The sequence below is a fragment of the Phoxinus phoxinus genome (genome assembly GCF_949152265.1).
Source record: "Phoxinus phoxinus genome assembly, chromosome: 13".
Taxonomy (NCBI): domain Eukaryota; kingdom Metazoa; phylum Chordata; class Actinopteri; order Cypriniformes; family Leuciscidae; genus Phoxinus; species Phoxinus phoxinus.
The window spans coordinates 36,127,145-36,135,486 of record NC_136888.1 but is presented as its reverse complement, the minus strand read 5'-3'; positions in this window follow the sequence as shown (position 1 = coordinate 36,135,486).

The following is an 8,342-nucleotide window of genomic DNA, read 5'->3' as shown; positions in this document are numbered from 1 at the left end:
CTCCTCTCGGCGTATCCCATTCAAGAATAAAAGTTGTTGCATATAGATCTGCCTACTGACTCGTTACAGATACAGAAAGAGAGAGTTAATGTACAGATTTACAGATGACTTGGCTTTTTAAAAAAATCTATTGCGCTTCTGTTTGGGCTGTGAGAGTTGTCGATTTTGGGTCCGTAATATATGATGGGTTCTGACTCTATTAAATAGTTTCACCATACAAAAGTGTTTTTGCACTTTTCCTTGTCACAAACAACTTCCCTGCACTCACGGATGTATACCTCCATGCCGCTATTTCATAGCTTCCTTCCCAGACCAACTGTGTGGATGACTGACCTGATTTTTCTCCTAAAGTTTGACTCCAGGGCTATGATGAAATCTACCAGTTCAGTGCTGGGCACTTTTAGGCCTTTCTCCCCCAAAGTGAGGTCAGTGTACTGTTTTTCTTTAAAAAAAAAAAGTGTACCTCAAATCAGGGATAGTGGAAACAGCTGTAGTGAAAAGTGGACATTCATTACAGTCACCAAATTTTCCCATCACCTTACTGCCAATGTAACCAGCCATGTACACCAGCACATTTTCATTGTGGTGAAAGGCAGGCACAGATTTCATTTATTTATTTTTTATTTATTTATTTATTTGATAGGGACAATACTCATTGATCAACAGACAAGTTACTTGCTGTAAACAATCTGTTGTCCATTGCCAGGTCTTAGCAGGCACCCTAAAATACAAAGGTCAATACAAATACATTATACATTTAATTTAGAAAAATATTAAATCATTATAAAGAAATAATGAATGATTTTAATTTTATTTAAAATAATTGACTAATTCAGAGAACAAAAAAATAATTAGGCTATATAGGCCTAAAGGCGCACACACATTCGTTTCGACTGTGATAGTGATGGGCAATCCAGCTCTTTTTCGTGAGCCGGCTCATTTCGTAGTGCGTCGAGCAGTGATGATATAGTGTCACGGGGTGACAAATAATCCCCGGAACTTATTCCCACCAGAGAAGTGTTCCCGCTGGGGCACTTTCAGTGTAACACTGTCCCCGGGCCTGTGTGTGTGTGTCTGTCGTCATGACAACTAACCGGCAGATTGGCAACAGGTGTGGGGACTTCACTCTGAGTGTCTGATTGAGGCCACGCCAGTATTGTGAGAGGATAAAACACAAGGGGAAGAGAAGGCTGGGTGTTGTGTTTTTTTTGTCCTCTCCCGTTGATCTGGTGTGGTTCCCTCCCGTTGGGAAATGTTTATGGAGTGTTGCAGCTGAAGGATTATTGGGAAGGAAGAGGAGTGTTGCTTGCGGGACCCGAGGGCAGTAAGGAAGAGTGGAATTCGTCGCCTGGACTGGAAAAGAGTGAGATGAGTAATTGACAAATTGAATCTCATGTTTTCTACACTAAATTGGATACTGGTTTGGAGTACTCAGATCACGTTGTACACATCTCACGGAGTGAAATATACTGATTCCTTGTCGATCTCTTGCTTCCTCCCTGGCCATTGTAAACGGCGAAGTGAAGCCCGCTTGTAGTGGTGAGGAAAATATCCAGAATATCCTTCCCAACCTTGACGATCATCGGCTCTTTAGATCGAGACCTCTGGGTGAGTGTTGGCCCTATTTGCACTTGAAGAGTGGATTTGTAGTGCTGGAATTGACGTTTCCCCTCACGTCGCATGTTTGGAGTTGGATTGCCGTGTGTGTGTGGAAGATTTATCCTTTATCGCCGTGCAGGGTTAGGGTTAGGGTGTTGGATGTTAGAAGGAAAAGCCTCCGTGTGTCAAAATAACCTCTCTGTTTGAAGTTTTGATTCTGTCTGTCCCAGCGAAAGCCCCGCTCAGCTTGTGACTTGAGTCTTCTGAAGCCCACCTGTATGGTGCGAAGTGTCTGCCCCCTGCAACACATGTGAGAACTGTACATCTCTGCTGGAAGCCTTGATTCTGTCCGTTCAAAAGGGAGATCCGCTCCGTCTACGAACCCGAGGTTGCTGTGGCCCGGAGGCCCCTCTGTGTAGTGTTCATCCCTGTACTACGCCGGTGAGAAGGGGATATCCTGCCTGTTCCAGAAAGACGCCCCACTCGGTGTTGGCGTCGAGGCGGTTATACACCTAATTGTCTGCTTACCCTGTTGGTGGTGCGCCAGTGTGTGCCTGCATCCGAGGGCAGAAGAAAGCGATCCCCGACCACCTACTCACCTGTGATATCCATCTGTCCATTCCTTACCACTGTGAGTCTGGCACCAGCGCCAGAAGGAAGTGAGCCCCGACCACCTACTCACCTGTGATATCCACCTGTCCATTACTTACCACGGTGTCGCCTTGGATCCCTGGGAAGAAGAAGGAAGAGGATTTTTAGTTTAGGATTTTTAAATTACTTTTAGATATTAAATAAAGCTTATTCTTTTATTCCTGTCTCCTGCCTCCTCCTTTGACACGCTCCTCGGGGTGATCCTGGTTTAGGGGTGGGTGCAGTCTGGCTTGGCAACCCGACCTGTGACAATAGTATTATAGTATAGTCAGAGAATGAGATAGTATTCATAGTGCGTCTGCTCTCTCCGCCATCACGTTGGTTTTTTAAAGAGCCGTTTGTGAGTCAAATGAGCCGGCTCACGAAAAAGAGCCGGATTGCCCATCACTAAATCTTAGTGCATATCGCCACCTACCTTTGCTGTTATGCAGTCATGGTTTCTTATGATCAGATTTTCCCTATTATTATTATTTCATTTGCTTCTTTCTCACATCTCCAATCCTCATCTAATTTTTTATGCTCTATCTCATTCTACCAGACAATGAGCTGGGGGTGAAGTGTGTATATAAGTAGTGAAGGTGATGAGAGTGATGATGAGGTGCAGGTGTGTGTGATCAGGACTCAGGAGTGCGCTGTGATTGGCTGGTGTGAGAGCCTGGCAGATCCGTATGGAAGCTTATGGGTAGCAAATTTCAATTTGATATGCAAAATGTCAATGCATTTCTGTATTTAAATGTATTAATAATTTTAATTTAATTAATTAATCTATTAATAAATCATTTATGCAACATTTGGTGCAAAATGAAAATTCAATTATATAATTTACATTTTTCTGGCTCCGGCTCAGCTCCAGTTCAGCTTCCGGCTCCGGCTCAGCTTCTGGCTCCGGCTCCGGCTCAGCTTCTGGCTCCGGCTCAGCTTCCGGCTCCGGCTCGGCTCAGCTCCAGTTCAGCTTCCGGCTCCGCTCCAGTACAGCTTCTGGCTCCAGTTCAGTTTCCGGCTCCGGCCTTTAGGGTTAGGACCCTAACCCTAACCCTCCGGCCTAACCCATAATAGTGGAGCTCTTCCAAATTGAGGGAACTGTATGCGTGTCTGTATATTTCTGATAAATGGGGCACCAGGTTTCTGCCAGCTCTCTACTGCAAGATTTCAGTATCTGCCCAGAGATGCCGTCTGGCCCAGAAGCCTTGTTAGGACAGACATGTGAACAGTCCCTCCACCATATGCTGGTCAATAATTGTTTTAGGATAATCCAGTGCAGTTTCCTGATCCTGTGAGAAGTCTCTTACGTCAAACCTACAATAAAGTCGTTCAACTCATTTGCCTTTGCCCCCTCATCTATCACATTGATAGATCTTTTGGCTGGAGCCATATTTGTCATACATTACATAGAATCCCAGTTTTTTGGTGTTCATAGTCAAACAATGGGCCTCAAATTTGTCCCTCTCCTTCCTCCTAGCTGTCCTTAGTTTATAATTCGGTAACACTTTATAATAACTGCACGCTATTAATCATTAGTTAAGCATTAGCAAACAGTTAATTCATCATTTATAAAGCATTCATATACATTAAAAAGCAGTTTATAAATACAGCTACAAATGCTTTATTCTTGATTTATAAGCATATCTATTTGTAATTTCTAAATGAAGTATAACATTATTTACAAACCAGTTATTTAAGAGTTGTCAGTGATTCATAAGATCACTTAGAAAGTGTAAGTAAATGTAGTAAATTCATGTAGTTATAAAGCATTTAGTAGTGGTCAGTTAACTATTTTGTGAGCTCATCTAAAGTGAGGACTATTCATGGCTTGTAAAGCATTTACAAAGGAGATTTAAAGGCTCATTTGTCTTCTAAACAGAAAAAATAAACAAACACAACACAGTAATACAGAACATAGAAATATTAACAGCCTTTAAATCTCCTTTGTAAATGCTTTACAGTTCATGAATAGTCCTCACTTTAGATGAGCTCACAACAATAGTTAACTGACCACTACTAAATGCTTTATAACTACCTGAATTAACCATGAATTACAGTAGAAATTCATGTTAATAAAGCATTTATTAACACACTAAGTAACTATTAATATACGCCTGAATAATAAGATGTATGAATGTACATTTAAATAGTTTATTAATCATTTACTTATACTTTCTAAGTAATATTATGAACCACTGACAACTCTTAAATAACTGGTTTGTAAATAATGCAGTACTTAATTTAGAAATGATAAATTGATCATTAATAACATATGAAAATATGATTATTAAACACATTATAGATATGCTTTTAAATCAAGAATAAAGCATTTTTAACTGTATTTATAAACTGCTTATTATTGTCTATTAATGCTTTATAAATGACGAATTAACTGTTTACTAATGCTTAACTAATGATTAATAGTGTGCAGTTATTATAAAGTGTTACCTATAATTCAATTCCTTCTGTGTATCTTTCATAGCAACAAGGTCTCCTCCTCCTAAAAGCCATTTTTTCCGTACTATGCACTCTTTAATTTCCTTGGAGATTGTTTGGATATATAGTTGTTATTTTTTGGTTTAACATTATCTTTACAGAAATGTATATAATCTGTCAGCCTCTACAGCCTCCAAGTCCAAACTTTGAAAGAGGTTCCAGTCGGTGCAGGAGAAGTGTCCTTTTAAGGTTTCAATACCGTCATTATTCCACACATATACAGATTTAGTTTGTGGTTTACTGCTCTTAAGCAGGGACTTATAAGTAGGAATTAAATGGACAGCATTATGATCAGAGGAGCCTAGGCGATTTAATCTTAGCTGTGTAGGCAGTCTTAACATTCCCATAACATCCAAGATGTTTTTGCCTCTAGTATTACACGAGTATTAGTATTAGGCAACACAGCTTCAAGTGTACAATGATTAAAATCCCCTAAAATAAAACAAGGCGCTTCAGGGGTACGTCTTAATTGTCTGTGAACACAGTCTGCTGTAAGTTTAGCTGCACTTGCATTCCCACTGGGTGGAATTCAAACAGTACATACTAAAATGTTCCCAAATTCACGTGGACGATAAAAAGGCCAAAGGCTTAAACATACCAGTTCAATGTCGGAGTTACAGACCAGCTCTTTCACGGAGAATTGCGAGCAGCATTTGGTTAACAAACACAAATACCAATTCCTTTGCTCTTGCCTGAGTCGTCGAACCTATCAGAGCGTACCAGAGAAAAGCCTTCCAGGGCAACGAGCGAGTCGAGCACGTCCTCTCGTAACCACGTCTCAGTGAACACCAGCAGGCATGAGTCCGGGTACCGGTACTCATGTCGAACTCTGGTATTGACTCTGAGCTCCTCAACTTTGCTTCTCAGGGAGCGGGTGTTGCAGAGAAGCATTGAGGGCAGTGGTGGTCTTTCTGCCCCTCTCCCGCATCCGACGGCTTCCCGTCCTGATTCACCAGCATGGAGTCGCATGTAATCATCATCAGTCCTCTTAGTAAAAACAGCATCGTGTACACAGATTGAGCACTGTGTTAAAAATAAATAAATACATAAAAGCAAACACAAGGTAGCGGGGTCGCAACAGAGCAGCGCCTCCGGAAGCTAGCAACTATTGTCACTTTTCTCATGCACTCTTTGCAAAACTGTAATATTCAGCAACAGAATTGATCTGAGAAGGACGATGACATCACAGTTTTCTCCGGAGCTACTGTATAGATTAAAGGAACTATTTGAATAATTGATGATCTTTACACAGGAACTGAATCAACACTGATTTAGAGCTGAACTCTGTGCATCATGGGATCATTGTCCTGCTATCACTGTAAAGCTGCTGGGAACCGATCCGTACTGTATACAGCTCGCCGGACCAACATGAGGACGAGCCGCTGAGGCAGGAGGAATCTCTCTTTGACTGATTCAGAGTGAAACATGATTTTCATTTAGTTTTCTTTGACCTTTGGGGCTTTTGCAGTTGGACTGATGTATTTTTACAATGTGAAAGTGCTCAATATCCGACGGCGCTCTGCAACATCCGACGGCGCTCTGCAATATCCGACGACGCTCTGCAACATCCGACGACGCTCTGCAATATCTGACGACGCTCTGCAATATCCGACGACGCTCTGCAACATCCGACGACGCTCTGCAATATCCGACGGCGCTCTGCAATATCCGACGGCGCTCTGCAATATCCGACGGCGCTCTGCAATATCCGACGACGCTCTGCAATATCCGACGACGCTCTGCAATATCCGACGGCGCTCTGCAATATCCGACGGCGCTCTGCAATATCCGACGGCGCTCTGCAACATCCGACGACGCTCTGCAACATCCGACGACGCTCTGCAATATCCGACGACGCTCTGCAATATCCGACGGCGCTCTGCAATATCCGACGGCGCTCTGCAATATCCGACGACGCTCTGCAATATCCGACGACGCTCTGCAACATCCGACGACGCTCTGCAATATCCGACGGCGCTCTGCAATATCTGACGGCGCTCTGCAATATCCGACGGCGCTCTGCAACATCCGACGGCGCTCTGCAATATCCGACGGCGCTCTGCAACATCCGACGGCGCTCTGCAATATCCGACGGCGCTCTGCAATATCTGACGGCGCTCTGCAATATCCGACGGCGCTCTGCAACATCCGACGGCGCTCTGCAATATCCGACGGCGCTCTGCAATATCCGACGGCGCTCTGCAATATCCGACGGCGCTCTGCAATATCTGACGGCGCTCTGCAATATCCGACGGCGCTCTGCAATATCCGACGACGCTCTGCAACATTCGACGGCGCTCTGCAATATCCGACGGCGCTCTGCAATATCTGACGACGCTCTGCAATATCCGACGGCGCTCTGCAATATCCGACGGCGCTCTGCAATATCCGACGGCGCTCTGCAATATCCGACGGCGCTCTGCAATATCCGACGGCGCTCTGCAATATCCGACGGCGCTCTGCAATATCCGACGGCGCTCTGCAATATCCGACGGCGCTCTGCAACATTCGACGGCGCTCTGCAATATCCGACGGCGCTCTGCAATATCCGACGGCGCTCTGCAATATCCGACGGCGCTCTGCAATATCCGACGGCGCTCTGCAATATCCGACGGCGCTCTGCAACATTCGACGGCGCTCTGCAATATCCGACGGCGCTCTGCAATATCTGACGACGCTCTGCAACATCCGACGGCGCTCTGCAACATCCGACGGCGCTCTGCAACATCCGACGGCGCTCTGCAACATCCGACGGCGCTCTGCAATATCCGACGACGCTCTGCAATATCCGACGACGCTCTGCAATATCCGACGGCGCTCTGCAACATCCGACGGCGCTCTGCAACATCCGACGGCGCTCTGCAACATCCGACGGCGCTCTGCAATATCCGACGGCGCTCTGCAATATCCGACGACGCTCTGCAATATCCGACGACGCTCTGCAATATCCGACGACGCTCTGCAATATCTGACGGCGCTCTGCAACATCCGACGACGCTCTGCAATATCCGACGGCGCTCTGCAATATCCGACGGCGCTCTGCAATATCCGACGGCGCTCTGCAATATCCGACGGCGCTCTGCAACATTCGACGGCGCTCTGCAATATCCGACGGCGCTCTGCAATATCCGACGGCGCTCTGCAATATCCGACGGCGCTCTGCAATATCCGACGGCGCTCTGCAATATCCGACGGCGCTCTGCAATATCCGACGGCGCTCTGCAATATCCGACGGCGCTCTGCAATATCTGACGGCGCTCTGCAATATCCGACGGCGCTCTGCAATATCCGACGGCGCTCTGCAATATCCGACGGCGCTCTGCAACATTCGACGGCGCTCTGCAATATCCGACGGCGCTCTGCAATATCCGACGGCGCTCTGCAATATCCGACGCCGCTCTGCAATATCCGACGGCGCTCTGCAATATCCGACGACGCTCTGCAATATCCGACGGCGCTCTGCAATATCTGACGGCGCTCTGCAATATCCGACGGCGCTCTGCAATATCCGACGGCGCTCTGCAATATCCGACGGCGCTCTGCAATATCCGACGGCGCTCTGCAATATCCGACGGCGCTCTGCAATATCCGACGGCGCTCTGCAACATCCGACG